Below are 17,375 nucleotides of genomic sequence, written 5' to 3' on the forward strand. Positions count from 1 at the left end.
CAAATGCTTGGGAAAACAAATACCTCTTTGTTGCACTGGAAAGATAGCAACGTTGGAGTCAGACAAGCTTCCCTCATGCGTGTATATGAAGGCAGTTGAACAGAGCAAGAAACAAACATGACAAATTAGATAGATCAAATCTAAAATCTAAAATATTGCTTAGATTTGTGCCTACATACACATACACATGAAAATGATATTTCCCAGCAGTTATTTTCAAACACAATACCACTCTTACATTTATTTTACGGGATTCATTTTATTTCTCCTTCACAAGGTCATTCTCCATTCGGCAGAAGACAAACTGTAACAACAAAACTGATGTACAACCTCTAGAGAATAGATCCCCTGCTGATTTAGAGATTAATACTTATTTCTAAAGGCTACAATAAAGGTGAAAAGGACTCAAAAGATGTTCCTGGTACAAAATGATATTCTATATAAAGATATGAAGAACTTTCAGTGATCCATTTAAAGCATGAAATAGCCATAAAAAAACTTTCCCATAGTGTTTTCATAAGCTAGCCTCTTCATATTGATGAATCCATTTTTCTGACATATCGAAGGGCCTGTTTGAAATTTCTGTGGGACTGATGACTGAAGAGAAGTACGCTCACCCTTTCTGGTGTGGCACCTTTGCGGGCTGGCACTGCCTTGCGCAGCGTGATCCAGCAACAATGGCCTGTTTGGGAACATTCCCAAGTCAGCAGGTAGGCTTAGCAGCCTTCATCTTTGCCTGGTGTTTGTGGATTCAAGCCAGCCCACATATTGGCCAATTGTGGGCAGGCTATGGGACTGGCCAGGGGTGAGCCCAATGGAGTTTCTGGACTTTGCTTGAGTCCACTCCCAGGAAATAAAAGAAGGCCTTTCTTTGATCTTTGCATTTATTTCATTATCGGATCTTCAGAGAAGATGACCATGGCCTAAGAGGCTGAAGCAGGGAGCTGAAGATCCTGGGAGAACAAGAAAAGGGAATCATGCTTGCACAAACTTCCTTATGTGTAGGGTGCTGGATGGGTGGTGCCAGCAACATCCGGGAATCCTGGATAGAAGAAAGCCAAGAATGTTCAAGCTGCTTAGTGATATTTGGGCGGACAATTATAACATGCCACAGTACAGTAGCCTCATCACCATCTTCTTCGCATTCAAGGCACAAGGAAGAATGCTATGGTGGAAACAGCATATTGAATGCAGATGCATGCAATGAAGTTCTAATATGTGTAATATTTAAAAATCTTTGAGCTGTATGCAAAAATACAATACAAAACCTATAAAATAGTATCACTAAAATGGTTAAAACATAGTAACCACAAAACTACTAAGTTGTATTATATAAACATAAGATTAAAAAAAAAAGAATTCAGTAGTAACAAGGTCCAATTTTATTAATCAAAGCCTGGGCAAAAGGATACTTGTTTGCAAGACATCTGAAGCAACTGATGAATGATGCTTCACATATGGCAGAGGAATCAGCATCTCACAGTGCAGGGACAATGGTGGAAATTGCCCATTTGGGGGTCTCTGCTGTGTGATATTCTGTAGGGTGCAATTTCATGAGTGTCCCCCCCCCCCCCAGATTATCAGATTTGTCTTAGATGCCTCTACAACGGCAGGCAATCTTTCAGGTAACCTAGTCCAGCTAGGAAAAGCAGCTTCTGTCAATCAAAATTGCAGCCTTCTAAAGTTGTTGTTTATTTAAAGCAATGAGGCTTTGTTACATATATTTTCATGTGAGATGTGACATGAAGTTTGTCTCTGTAATGACGAGCAAGTATACAGTACATGCGCTTCATAGTTTTATAGGCTCAAAGATGTATGAAGGCTCCATGGTGGGTTAACAACTTCCTTTTCAGGCTTTCCTTTTGCTTTTCCATCTTTTTTACGTGTCATCTGTATGGCTCTAAAAACACAGCAAATGTAAATGAGCTACGCTACATCATTTTCTGTGCTTAAAAGGGTGTAGTAGCATCTACCTTGTCGTGACTCCCTGCAGCAGCACATTCTCCATGGTAATTACCAAAACGCTGCCTGGAAAAACTCCCTGTCCTAGTTTCTGCACATTCTCATTCCAGGTATCTGAGGATAGAGGATGGCAGAGGAACTTACCATACAAATGGAAGACTGGAAAGCCAGCACCAGGGTAAACTCTGGAACTGCTGTCCTGCATTGTAAACGGTGTTGGCCAGTGCTAACATGTACCTGTTTGAAGAATAGTTTCATACGCATGGCAATGTGACATGAACCAGATTGCGGTGACTGAGTTGATGAAGTTTACTTTGGATCTCTGCTTGAAGGAGATAATGATAACAATGGCATTTGTGTTTAGTTAAAACATTTGAGAAAAGAATTAATACTTCAACTTTGCTGTTTCTGTGGATTTGTGGATGCAGGTATTGTCACGGAGTCAAGTTATCTTTCATTTTCATATCTCTAACTTTTCTTTCTCGTAGAGCATTTTGCATTTGGTAATCTCTTCACCATCTTGCTGCTCACATTTGAGTGCTATATATATTTGCCCCCTCCCTTTCACAACTAAAGTGTTATTCTACTAATTTCTGTCTGCCACCATGACTAATTCTTTTACTATGGAATTATACTATATATCTTATCTTAATCTACTTTAGCATAATCCCTCAAGGACCAAACCATCCCTTTAAAAAACCACACATTTTGGAAGAACTGAGGTGACAGATGATTGGGGGGATTATGCCAGAAATATAACTTTAATAACGATATTATCAATCACTGTCAAATAGCAGACTAAATTTTGTTGCATGATAAAAAGAAGGCAGACCATACAATGGCCTCTATAAATAAAATGAATAGCCTGAACTGAATAGTATGCATTTGGACTATTTTACTATTTTATTATTATTATTGTAATAATTTTTTGTTGTTGAAAACTACTCATGACAAGTGTGGCTTCTCATTTTATTAACATCAAAAGTCTATTTCATTAAAACAACCCATAGACACATCATATATATGGACAGTAGCAATTTTTGATGAGAAGCATTTGTTTTAGACACCACCATCATAGATATTACTGCTGGCAATATACTATCATTGTTTGTACGCAATGGCTCACTTGCCATGTTTATCCATGCAAATGTATACCCATGGGAGGCTAGGACTGATGACAGATGAAAAATGTACAGTATTTGCTACGTTAGGTTCATTCATTTCTATAGTCTGCTTTGAGTAAAACTTGGTTGAATACCACCCAATGTCTCTGAACCTAATCCCATACCTGAGTAGGTAAATTGGGAGCAAAAGCAGTTAGGCAGGTGGAAAGACTACTATTTGGTCAGTTGAACAAATTATATTTCGCTTCATATATTCCTTTATATGTGCAGTGGTCAGTAGACAGGGGGAAATCCAGAAACCCTTGCCTGTGTCCCACTGCATGGAATGGAATACAGTGATCCATAGTGGCACAGGCCAATCATGGATGTTATAGAAGAAATGACTAGTTGAAGAAGCAGCTCAATAACCTTTGTTAAACAACAACAATTTGAAACAAGTGAAACTGTCCTGTTTGGTTTCATTGAGTACATATGGCCTACTTGTTTATCTATCTTCTTTATTCTCATGATGTTAGCAATTTAACATGTTGCCATGATTGAGGACCATGCTTTATGATCCAGTTATAGCGGCAATCCATGAGGGGGATGGGGGATAAACAACAGTGCCATACTGTATATTTTAGCCAGCTAATAAAGCAAAAAGGGGAGAATGCACAGTAAAATATGACTATCATTCTGTTTTATGCACAGTTGACTAAACTCTTTTAAATCACAAGTTAAAGCTCTAGAATGAAAAGTGGTGTTAAACAGTTATGTTCACTCTGACGGGTTAGAAAAATGTCACCACTTTATCGCTATGTAGTGGCATAACCTCTTAAACTAGTGATGAATTGATGAAGTGTATATATGATAATTCTGACTTTCTTGATATGTTCCTTTCTCTACTAATCTATGGGAAACAACTGCCCATGTTCAACCCAAGCAGCTTAACTCACAAGGCCGTAATGAAATATGTGTAACATCCAACTGTTATGATTATCTTGCCCCAATTCTACCCTTCACTGAATTAGTACTTTTGGATCTGGTGTTGAAACTTCCACAGGTACAAGTTTGTGAGGCCAACAGCTAAAAATCCCCCAAGGATTAGATTCTGCCACATAACAATTAATAATTCTTAACTGATACTGTGCCCCAAGAGTTATCTGGTTCTGGTACCAGGGTGACCTTAAGAGAATGAAATCAAGGTAGTAGCCAAAGGAAGAAGTACTTCACCCTTATCAATAGCTCAGTTGGTTAAAACATGGTGCTGATAATGCCAAGGTTGCAGGTTCAACCTCTGTATAGGACAGCTGCATATTCCTGCATTGTAGGGGGTTGGACAAGATGATCCTCAGGGTCCCTTCCAATTCTATGATTCTATGAATGGGCAGCTTCAATTATGTTCTTACAGACTGGACAGGGGCGGAGGAAGGGGGTGCGGTGGGTGTGGTCTGCCCCGGGTGTCACTACTGAGGGGAGTGACAAAATGCTGGATGGCACTCACTGTGGGGCCTGAGAGAGATGCAGTAGCTTGGGTGCATGCAGGCTCCACACTGCCCAAACTGTTCACCCACTGCTTCCCGCCCCCAGCTGTAGGGCGGCTGAGTGGGAGGAGGCAGGCAGATTCCGGAGGTCCCACAGTGCGCCCTGCCCCTATGGGTGGCTCACCCCACCCCTGGGCACATCGCCCCAGGCGCCGGGTGGCTTCCTCTGCTCCCGAGACTAGATACATGATGTTCCAGTCATGTCAATAATTTCTAGATACCCTAAATGTCTATGTTCTTGAACAGTAGGTCATAAAACCATCTAGAGGGCAGCAACCCTGGACTTAATTTTAAGGTGTAAGTGTTGCTGAACTGACTGGGACAGGAACCACAATGCTATCAAATTCAACATGTATGCATCTTTTGTGGTCAATCAGGAAATTGTTATGGGGGCATACAAATAAAAACCCAAAGCTTCATTTCTACCTGAATGAAGGGAATAGGATGACATTTGCTGCTTTGCTCAAAAATTCATTGCAAATGGTGAAAGATAATTGATATGTAAGATGTGAAATTAAATGGATCTGCATTTAATTATGTTATCTTGCAAAATTTCCTCCAGTGTGAAAATCCCTTTCCAGAGCAATGGAGAGGCTTAAGATAGAAAAGAATCACGCAAATTGTATAAAATAAATGATTTAGCCACAAAAAGAAAACCAGCAGGAAGGCTACTAGCATCCCAGTAGGCTGCCCATTACACTAATACGGGCATCATTCAGAAAGCTGAAATAAAGGACGGAATTGCTTTCTGTAGATTGGACCGCAGTGCTACACACAGAGCATGTAATTAATACAGTGATGACAGAGTGTAAGCATTTTTGCACCCTAATGATCCAAGTTTTTTTTCTTCTTCTTCTAGAGAAATTAATAAAAGAACTAAGGAGGTGCTTCTAAAATTAGTCTTGCAAATAACTGCAATTTAAATCTACTTCTAGTAAATATGAATACAAATGGTGGTTGGTTCAGATAGGATATGCGGCTTGATACAAGAGACAAATTTGTGCTATAATTAGGAGCATAAAAATGGTCTGTTTGCAAGAGAGACACAAACATGTGTGCAACATCACACTCACAATGCTCCCCTCCCTAATGTTGGGCACAACTTGGCACCTCTGGTTGTCTTGATAAATAGCAGTCCCTCCCCTGAAGTGCTCTTCCGTTGCCCCTTGCCCCAAAGATCAGATCTAGAAGTGTAGCTGGTGGTAATGTCTAAGCCAGGAGGGCAAGGCAGTTTCAACACGTAGTTCTTCCTAGAGAAATCTGACATGATGGCAGTTAGAATTGTTTCAGGAGATTAAGATTGGCTCTGTAAATGAATCAAAATTTCCAACCATTTACTGAGAATATCAACTGTATGAGCATATTGCCCAAACCCATGCATGCAAATATATTAATTTAGCCTGAGGTCTAAATTATATTGAAAATAATCAGCTGATTATTTTTCTTGCACATGTATATTTATTGTGCAAACTTCATCCACATAGTGACCCAAAACATAGATAAGCTCCCTTTGTTATGTAGAGAGGAATATTGTATTCATTGTTGCTGTTCATATTTAAATATGCTCTTCACATCTCAAGAAAAAAAATTGCTCAGATTTCGAACATTTCTAATGGAACGCTTTATAAGTGAAGCAGTTTCCCTCAGGGTATTATAACACTTTTTCATTTAATTAAATTGATTAAATTAAAGCAAATGGCGGTCTACCCCAAGGGCAGAATATATTTAATTTATGAAGCAGGCTACCATTCACACTGCTGCATTGCATGTACAGCACATTATTTCTTAAACAGAATGTTCCACTTTCTAAAACATCTCATTTGTTATGCCAAATTTAAAGTGAGTCTGAGCATCTGAGGTATTTTCCATTATTATTTTTTCCAGAAACTTACCTCACACATATACTCTGCCAATTAACAGAAAAAGAAACAGCAATGAGCACAGTGGTATTTTATTAAAACAACAACACATTGTACATATTAAAATTTATTGACTATAAACCAATATAGATTCAGATATTCTGCTGAGCGCTGTGATCTACAGGAAGGCAGAACAGATGTTCTTTTTTCGGGTCTTGCCTTTGGCAGGAAGCAAGTAGGGAGCTTCACCTAAATGTTAAACATAGGAAGCTACCTTATACCAAGTCAGACCATTGGTCTATCTAGCTCAGAGTTGTTTTAAATGACTGACAGCAGCTCTCCAGGATGTCAGAGAGGAGTATTTCCCAGCCCTGCCTGGAGATGCCAGGGACTGAATCTGGAACCTTGTGCATGCAAAAACAGATGCTCCATCCTTGAGCTGCAGTTCTTCCCCAAACAAGTGTGAGTGATTCACGGAACAGTGCAAGATAGCCCTACTCTTGACACTTCCATGCCTGTGAGCCATGCCCTCTGTTGTCAACACACACAATTGTCATGCTTCCTCTGGCTGCACATACACTGCATGAAACAAGAGGCCCACTATGCATTGAGATTTGGGGCACCACCATCACCATGCACCAAAAGCAGAGCCCTGATTTCTAGAAGGTGTGTCTGAATGCTCCTTCTCTCACTCTCAGTAAGGCTGGCCCTGGCTGCCCCCTGCCATGCTGACTCCCTGGGCTCCATATAAGTGATGCAACTGTGGCTTGTGTTTCAAGACTCTCATTGCATACCAGGTGTTTTGGTACTGAGTCACCAGCACCACCCTGGTGGTCACAGCCCTTCCTTCTGCTTCTTCCCATCCCACACTTATAGCCCTCCCCAGAAAAGGCATGGGGAACTTGTGAGTCCTCTTACCACACTGCTGAGCATGCTAGCCTTCTTGGTTGACCTTTACGAACCTCCAGCCCATTCACATTTAGGTGAAGGCTCCTCTCACCATTATATGTTCTGGAGCTCACTAACCTTTATAACCACCAGTGGTGATTGGTGCCCATTGGATCTTGGAGGGTGAACAGCAAGCAGACAAACAATAGCTAAATCCAGACCCATTGACAGGTATGTCCCCATCCTCTTCCCTGCTAAGTTGTACAAGGGGCAGCACTGAGACAAAGGAAGAAGAAACTGAGAGGCAGTGCTAACTCTTGCACTGGTTGTTGTAAGCAAGTAGATAGGTGGGGGGGGGGCAGTTGGTGGGTCAGTGCCCCATTCGCCCAAATCAACCAGCCTTCACTGCCACCTCTTTATCTGGGGGGCAGAGGAGAAAATACAATTGATAGAAACTTTCCAGTTTACTCCCCACTGGCCTAAATCTATTGAAGCATCTTTGGAATCTTTCTTTGTCCTTCTCCAGTGCATCTGACAATCTTCCAATGCACTATTTCCCCATGCCACATGACGGCAGTATCATTTGGTTCTCCAGAAGGTGGGCTAACAGCCCCACCAGACAGACTATGCGTCATGCACAGTAAGGGAAACGGTCAGTGCCATTTCAGGACATGCAGTGACCCTGCCTCCAAAGCTGTTTTTCCTGCTCTTCCTTGTGTTCAGCTCAGAGCAAGGCAGGTTGACCTTGCTATTAGCCTGCCTCTGCTGTATGTAGAGGCCTTCAGGCTTTGGAGACTGCTAGCATACACTCAAACATCCTGCTGGACAAAATTGGGGTGCTCATTTTTTGGTCCCGAGCACTCACAGAAGTTAGTTGATTTGCACAAGAGTGCAAGACCAAAGAAACAGTGTCTTTTAGTCCAACATTCTGGCACAAGCTAGCAGAAACATGCCAGAGTGTCAGACCAAAAAAAGAAGACATTCTGAGATCCAATCAGAAGCCGGGATGGCTTCTGTAATTTCAGGATGTCCCTCTTAAAATGGGATGGTTGAGGGGTATGTGCTAGTTCCCTTGCAAGGTTGAGGCCTTCTTTTTAGTAGAACAGAAGCTTGCTGTCTCCAATGTCAGGCTGCTTCTCTTGTGAGTGAGCAGTGTGGGTGGAGAGAAAAGGAACCTATTAATTATCTGGCTACAAGCTAGTCATAATAGAGGCAAACATCTGCCATGTTGAAGTGCTTAGAAAAAGCTGGCAAATAACAGACTATGAGCCCCGCTTACACACTCAAAAGGCACAGCTGGGACTTGGTGTTATCAAACTAATGGTCCCAGACTGAAGAGGTGTTAAATTATATCTCTTCAATTGGCTGAGCAACAAAATGTATGTGAATGGGCCAAATTCTCTCATTAACCTCAGACTCAGCCACCCTGGTTGCATTGCAGTTGTGAGTGGAGCTAGTCAGTTGCCTGCATACTCCATTTAGCAGTGCTAAAGGACTCTGCTATGGAAGCAGCTTAAATTGGTTACCCAAAGCACACACACACACCAGTGCCACAGAGAAAACTTTAGGGAACCATCTGTTACTGAGAAAGCATGGGTCAAAAAGAAACTCTGGCTCATGACAAAAGTAGTCCAGAATTTCTGTTTTGAGAACAAAATGTTTTTCCCCTGTTTAGACTGTGTGAGAAACAGAAATGCTGACAAGGCCTTAGTTGATGCACCAGTGTGATGAAGGTAGAATATTTATTACTTCATATCGTTACCAGCACAGGGAGACCTTTGTGAGTGTCCCTGTACCCCCCAAAAGACTTGGGATTATCCTGTAGTCATGTCTCGGCTCTTCCATGAATCCATAGAAGCTGTAAAGGTAAATATAATAGTTTTTGTTTCCACTTTCCTTAATATATAGGATGTGTTGTTATTTAGCTAAAATATAGCAAAGCTCTTAATTAGTTTGGATTGGTGAATGTTTCAGGGGACAAATAATAGCACAGTTGCATAATAGTTTAACATTATTGTAAGTTTTTCACGCCCCTGATTTTTAAAAAGAAGTTAAGTTGCAGATTGTTTTTCCACATCATCATTAGTTGTATATACCATATCTTATTTCTTTCTTCCCCAAGATTCACTGATGTATAATGTATTTAAAATAAATCTTTCCCAACAGGTTTTAGACTTTCAGGTTCTGTTTGGTCACTATCTTGTTGCCAAATTAAGAATTGCATTTTCACCATTAATGGCTTTTTAAAAAGCAGACCCATTATGTCACTTCTCATTCTCAACTCAGATCTGTTTGTGTAAGTAACCTCTCAGCTTGCTTTATCAGCTGCTTTTCCATTAGTAGATTTAATGAGGAAATATCTTCAAAAATAAGATTTAAGTGGGAGGTCTGTAGCTTCTTGCATTCTGTGGAATATATGTTATCTCTGTCAAACAAGAATAGACATGCTGGTCCTTTGTATTGACTGTTTTAAGGTTGTGTGAGAAGTGCCACTGGAATCAGCTTCTATCAGAAGAGATAAAATAACTCTCCAAAGAGCTGAGCCTGTCAAAATAGATTAAAAAATATCCCAGTCGGTGGGTGTTCAAATAATGGATTCTGCATATATAAGTAAAATTTGTGACTGGCTCAGATATTTGTTAGGTTTTAAATTAAATTTTAAACACGAAAGGGACCATTTTATCAGAGTTGCTTACAGTGGACTGAGATATAACCTTAGGATCTATAAATATTAAAATTTTCATTGATGTGGCAATTAGATTTCCCTCCTTTTTTTCATTTTTTGCACAATAATGAGGTAGATACCGACAGCAGAAAAGTGAATGAATATCTTGTATTGTTGCTACCATGGAAACCAGCAGTGCCTTTTTCTCATGATAAGATATTAACTGATTTTAGAGGTGTACTCAAGCCAGAGGCCTAATATTATTCTTAATATTAGTCTCAGTAAAATAAGCAGAGGTAGCTGTGTTGCACCATCTGTTTCATAAACAGATTTTATGCTTTCTGATTTTCAGCTAACCAAAGTATTTGGTTCCTTAGAAGGGGTTTTTGATTTGATTGTCTTGATGAATGCAGGTTTTTAGATGCAATTTTAAAATAATAAATAAATGAGAATATGATTTTAAGCTTATACACTGGATTGAATGCTGATCCAGTAGAACAATCTTCCCTGATCTGGTGTTCTCCAGGAGTATTGTACTTCAGCGTCAACTTCCACCAGTTCTATTGCAATGGTGAAAATTATAAGTCATACATTCAGATGTAGAAAGGGTAGTATGTTCATTGAGCTACCAGGTGAGATATGGTGATGTTCGTTTTGTGGAATAACCAGCCTCATACAACCAAACTGCTTATATCTAATTAATGTATGAAGGCATTAAGGCCATATAATAAGCTGTCCTGACAGTTTTAGCTCATCAGAGAAACTGAATGTGTGAGGAGAACTGAGCTAGTTGCTGCAACTCAGCCCACATGGGTTGAGTTCCTATACCCATCATTTAGATAACTTTCACCACTTTGTAACTAAGCCAGATATTACTTCCTGTGCAACTTTTTCTGGATACTATATGGAAAGTACATGAATAAGACCTTTGGAGAGTTTGTAAATAGACAATTTTTAACTTACCAAAGTGTGGTCTTTTTCCATGCTAGAGGAAAAGGGAAACTTTTGAAGGAACTCAAAGTGCATACGTTAAAGGTCCAACAGCCTATATTTCCATGCTGCATGCTTTTAAATCTCTGTGGGGGTTCTCTCTCTTGCCTCAACCCTGGATCTTGGCATCCAGGAAATTCTCCTTTATATTGCCTATTATTTTTCCTTTGCCACCAACCTGTCCTTCCAACTTTGCAGTATAAGTTTCTTAGTCAACATATTGGCTTACAGAGCCCATGTTTGTGGTCCCTCTGTTACATTCTTGATCAACATACAAGCAAGGCATTACTAAAGCAACATAAGCACGACCGATACATGCTTTGAAGGTTATATTCAATGCTTTCCTTGGTAGCAAAATGTTGTCAGTCGGTTTGCAACCTTATTGCTTTTCAATGTCAACTTATAAACGGGAGTGGGGCGCAGTAAGTAGTGTGATCAAAGGGAAATATATTTAAGGCTTATAATAAAATTTACCTACTTTGACCTATGGTGCCTAAGGACAAGACTTAATGTGTATTATATTGAAGACAAAGATTGCTGGAATCAAGGCAAGGACAATGTCTGTCTGTTTCATCTTCTGTATATGAGACTAAGAACAAATAGGGAGACCCTACAGGTCCTCTGTTTCCTAAATTCTATATATAATACTCAACTGTTATTGTACTGAGAATGGAGGACAACATTGCACTGAGAATGCAACCATGGAGGAAAATATCCATTTTTTTCCAGTTGAGAATTTCCAAGGCAAGAAATTGGAATCCTAGGGAAGGGAAATGGAAAGAGAGCATGCTATAGCATTCAGCATTGCACTGCTCTTAAATACACTTAACCCACAATCAGTTCTGTGTAGCATGGGACTGAACTGAGTTAACATGCATAGGATTGCACTGTTAGCCTGATCCTGATATACATTTTGTAGAAAGTTGGAATAAGGCCACTTCCGCCTTAAGAGGAGGTGGTGTTGCGGGCTCTCACGACCCCTCCACGTGCACAGGGGGTGGGTGGCCAGCCCTGCGCGATTGGGGTTTCCTGGCTGCGTCACTGGCCAGCCCGGCCAATCCGGTCAGTCAGGGGGTGTGGCCTGCCTGTTAAAGGCAGGGCACACCCAGGAGATCTCTCACTATCTTCAAGATTTGTATAGAATTTTGTCAAACAGATAGATGAAAATCTGTAGCAGGGGGGAAAAGTATATAGCAGAGAAGAGAATGTATGTGTTATTGTATGAGTGTGAGCATAATGGTTTGGATTGCATAGGAAGGACAGAGAGGTATATAGTACATTTTATCCCACCTCTGTTTTTTTTTAGAAGCTATGTAGCCCCCACCCCTTTTGTCCTGAACCTTCAGCAAGCATTTCCAAGCTTCCTATAATACACAGATGGCAATCCTGTGGCCCTCCAGCTATCCTGTTGGTCTACCGCTCCCATCATTAATGCTCCCTGGGGCTGATGGCATCTGGAGGGCTACAGCTGAGCCATCATGATCTACTGTTTGCAAGATGTGGCCATTCAAACTGGAGGATGGCTATTTTGAGGTGTCTGAAATACACAGATGTCACAGTGCTTTCTGTGGCAGGACAACCATTAACCAGAGCTCAGAGATATTTTCCTATAGCTGTACTTGAGACAGAAGAATGAAGTAAACCACTAAAGATTGCTAGTGCTCTTTGCAACATGCTAAGGATATCCGGGGAGTCATTTTGTTTCCAAGATGACTCTTGATATTAAGCTAATGCATTATTTTGTCCCTTTATCATATTATTTTAAGGATGGCTTCATTATGTGCAAACTGCAACACCATTTCGGCATCTATATATTTAGATGGAAATGGATAGCCATTACTGTCTCCACTTGTGATATCATTGTCCGCTCTTCAGATGTCAGCAGGGGGGAAATGCAGTAATTTACTTAAGCCCATGAAATGGACTTTACTTTTCTACAAAATAAATCAGACAGATACAAATGGCTAAGCAAAAGAGGACTTTGCTGTAGGTGTTTTATTGAGAAAATAATATTTCAATTAGGGATTAGTGTCATCATCCCTAAATGAAATAATATAGGCCGCAATTCATGAATAGTTTGTTCAGAATTTTCCTTGTTGAAGTGAAGTGAACAACTCTAGGGAAACTGATTTGAGGAATGATGAGACATTCTCTCTCTCTCTCTCTCTCTCTCTCTCTCTCTCTCTCCACAATAAAATGGTGTTCTTTGTGTGCCTTCACCCCCCAAAGACATACTCCTCCATTGTCTCCCAAAACAGACGGATACCAACCAAAACAATCAATCAAACAAAAACCAAGCATGGCTTAATAAAGGGCTCCAATTGGTAAGAATATTGAAGACCATGATAAGGAGGGAGAAGAGAAATTAAATATAAAGAATACTGCTAGATGATATTATACCCATAAAGGAACAGCAACTTGCACATGGATTGTCTTATTTCAGGCTTCCTCAACCTCGGCCCTCAGATGTTTTTGGCCTACAACTCCCATGATCCCTAGCTAGCAGGACCAGTGGTCAGGGATGATGGGAACTATAGTCTCAAAACATCTGGAGGGCCGAGGTTGAGGAAGCCTTATTTTGTAGGGCTTCCGCATTCAGTTTGATAAAACCACCCATTGTAATCCTGCAAAGCAATTTATGTGAGGAGCTTCCCCTCCTTTGAATTGAAGCAGGAAATTGTTTTCAGCATTCACACACCCTTAACACAGAGGAATAGTGGGGAATATGCACACCAGCCTGCCAATCACCACAAATGCATAGTCCAGTCATCCCCACCCCACCTCCCAGCAGTAAATGCGGTGGCTGTGTGAAATGGCTCTACATGCATACTGAAGTACAATTCCTCCATGCAAGTGAGTATCCTCATTGTATCCAGATTCCACCTTATGTGGATGTGCCTTTGTATGTAGATCTAAATGTCTCTCTGTGTTGTGGTTCATTGACACTGGTGTCAAATAAACTGCTGACATGGACTGGTTACAGCTGGCAGGTGTGTCATAATAGAGAGGGGTGGTAGCCAATAGACATCTCACCACTGCTCCCTCAGCCATTTTTAAATACATGAGGAAGGTTGTATGAAACCCTGCTTCTGTATGCAAGATACTGCAGTGCACACAGGTTTCCGGAATAGAACACTGGCATTTTTGCAGAGGAAATGTATCATTAGCAAAGAATGGACCCATACAAATATAACATTTAATGTTAGAGAAACAGTCATTTATTAAATAATTTTGAAACTGGAATGGTGTGGGTGATAAACTTCCCTTTGGGGTATGCACTTGGTTAGTTCATGAAAGGCTATAATTTGTAAAAGAAAAACCAATTGCAGTAATATAGGTGCCTTATCAGAAACCAGCATTTTATATAATATCATTATATAATTATTTAAAACAGCCCCCAATACTACACATCTTTTATGTGTTCACAAGCTTTTATTCATGCATTCACATAAAAACCACTTAAGTTTTATATTCCTACAGAGACCTTTATTTGTGTCATTCTTCAGGCAATGTACAATGGATTTGATGTTAGATGGATTCTCTTTGATATAAAAGCACCAATTTATTCTAAATTCAAAATGTTGATACTCAGCAAATGCCATTCCTTTCCTGTTGAAAATTTCCATTTGTGCAGGAATACAAACTGAAACACAGAAGAAATGAATAACCTCCCTTTTATATACTTTTGTTGCGAAATTGGTTTGTAGACTAATTTCTCATATTATCTAAATTAATACAATTGGATTGGCATAATAAAGCTTTGCAACCCACATTTGCTGATATAAATTAATGCTGTGCTTGATATTACGTATGTGGGGATCCAAATGAGCATGTTAATCAAATAACATCATCTATTATTTTTCAGAATAATAAAACCTTACCTAAGTAATGATTTTTTGGGCAGAAACTTATTCTTAATTACCAAAGCTATCATTATAACAACAGAAACAATTACAAGGATGAATGCAAAATGAGCAATTCAACTCCCAACAGTGCTTCACTGAATGCAGAAGCAAAGACCATTAATATCATCACAAACATGGAAAGTTAATAAAACTATAATGCATAATGTATTTCTGCCACCTCGGAGGAGACCAAAAACAACAACAGGTTTTTCAATGCTAAAACTGTATTTTACGCTGTTTACCTTATTGTGTACAATTAGTAGAATAAATCTTTGTTATTTAATTAAAGTTCCACATGATGAATTCTAAATGCTCAGCTTACAACTTTATAACCTTTACAGAGTTTATTGTCCTACAAAGTATTTTCTGTTGTGCCTTTTAATTAGAAGCTTTCTTGGTGAATTTAATGCACACTGGCCACAATCCAACACAGAGCTAAGCACACTTAAATCTACTGAAATCAATGAGTGCGAGAGTGGATTGTGGCCACTATTTGATCCTGCACCTCTCTGATTAGTCAAGAAAGCAATATTTGCTGCAGCGAGGTCAATATTTGTTTGACCTTGTCTCCCCCCATCACCTGGTCCTTGGCCCTTTCGATCTTATTGAAGGAGCATCCAAGTGTGGCAGATAGATGAACCCCCCCCAAAAAAATACACATACCAGACAGAGTTTGTAGTAGGACTGGCTTAGTGCCTTGAAATGCCATCCTTTTCATCAAAAGAGTTGCGCTCCAAAGTCTGAATGGAGCTGTAGCATTTCAATTAAATGTGAGCCTTCAAGGTTTAGTTGAAGCCATGAAACTGATTTGTGAAAGCATTTTTAACTAACTGTAGAATGTGCTTTAAGGCACAGAAACTCTCTGGAAGTTTTATCACATTTAAGTAGTAACCTACTTAAAATCTTGTACACACTTCTCTTCCCCTATCAATCACAATCCAGCCAGAATATATGACACACAGAGGCACAAATTAGAAAGGGCTTCATTTCAACTGTCTGTAGAGCTAGTCCTGAGGCATAGTCACTTCTGCTGTCCCCTTTGGCCCTCATTATTTTAACCTTGATATCTGGTTCTGCTCAAATAAAAACGGAGCCTAGATTCTTTCATTTCATTTTATCTTATCTACTTCTTTTTCATTGATCATCTTAGCTCAGGGCCTTTTGTATACATGTTCCTCAACACTTTGTCAGGATACTTGTAATTAGGAAGCCACAAAAAGGGACACACAACCCTGGGCACATTAAAGGCATGTCTGTGTTGATGATGCTGACCCAGGGTGCTACTGATACTGTATTCTGTTGCCACTGAGGACAAAGGTGGTACTTGAGTTAGCAGTCTATCAGTTGACCCCCCCCCCTTCACTTGTACTGTTCTACTCTCCAAATTAAGGCAAGCTCTGTACAATCAAGAGTTTGATCTCAGTTTTTATTTGTGTCCTTACTCACCCCATCTCAACTATCTTGTAACAACTAGGAAAATTTTACACATCACTTGGGAAGACAGGCAAACTAATACCAGTGTAGTGGAAGAAGCAAAGATCACCAGTATTGAAGCAATGATTCTTCAACATCAACTTCGTTGGACTGGTCATGTTGTGCGGATGCCTGATTACCGTCTTCCGAACTTAAAAATGGAAAGTGTAATGCTGGTGGTCAACAAAAGAGGTTTAAAGACTGTCTCAAGGCAAATTTTTTAAAAATGTAGTATAAACACCGACAACTGGGAAACACTTGCCTGCGAGTGCTCCATTGGAGAACAGCCTTTACCAAAGGCGTCATGGGCTTTGAAAACGCTCGAACTCAGAATGCAAGGGAGAAGCATGCTAAAAGGAAGGCACGCTTGGCAAATCCACACTGTGATCAACTCCCACCTGGAAACCAATGTCCCCACTGTGGAAGGACATGCGGATCCAGAATCGGCCTCCACAGTCACTTACGGACTCGTTGTTAAAACCATGTTTATGGAAGACAATCTTACTCGGCTACGAGTGATCGCCAGAGAAGAAGCTATAAAATTAAGGAGACAAGCTTTAAATGAATCTTATGGCCAGTATCTTAATATCTTTTAAATTAGCTATTAAGATTTTAACATATATTTTAGCTGTTTTATATCTGTATTATTTATTGTGCATTAGCTTATAGAGCTTAATTTTAATCTATTTATGTTTGTATGCTCTCTGCTGTTGTATATGTTGCACTCTGGTCAGTGACCGAAATAAATTGATTCATTCATTCATATCAAGGTGGTGTGCATTATAAAACATAAAATATCACTTTAAATTCAAAACAATAATTGATCAAAAATTAAACAGCTACAAAAGTTCATCAGCACAAAGGCGTCACCATCTTATCATTCCACCATCTCTCTGTACTACAGTCACCTAGTTAGAGACAGCAATAATCTCTGGTATCTGCACCCCTGTAGAGCATGTGTGAATGTGTTGTATGTCAGAGCTCTA

Source organism: Podarcis raffonei, chromosome 4 (genome assembly GCF_027172205.1).
Source record: "Podarcis raffonei isolate rPodRaf1 chromosome 4, rPodRaf1.pri, whole genome shotgun sequence".
In the NCBI taxonomy this organism is placed as follows: domain Eukaryota; kingdom Metazoa; phylum Chordata; class Lepidosauria; order Squamata; family Lacertidae; genus Podarcis; species Podarcis raffonei.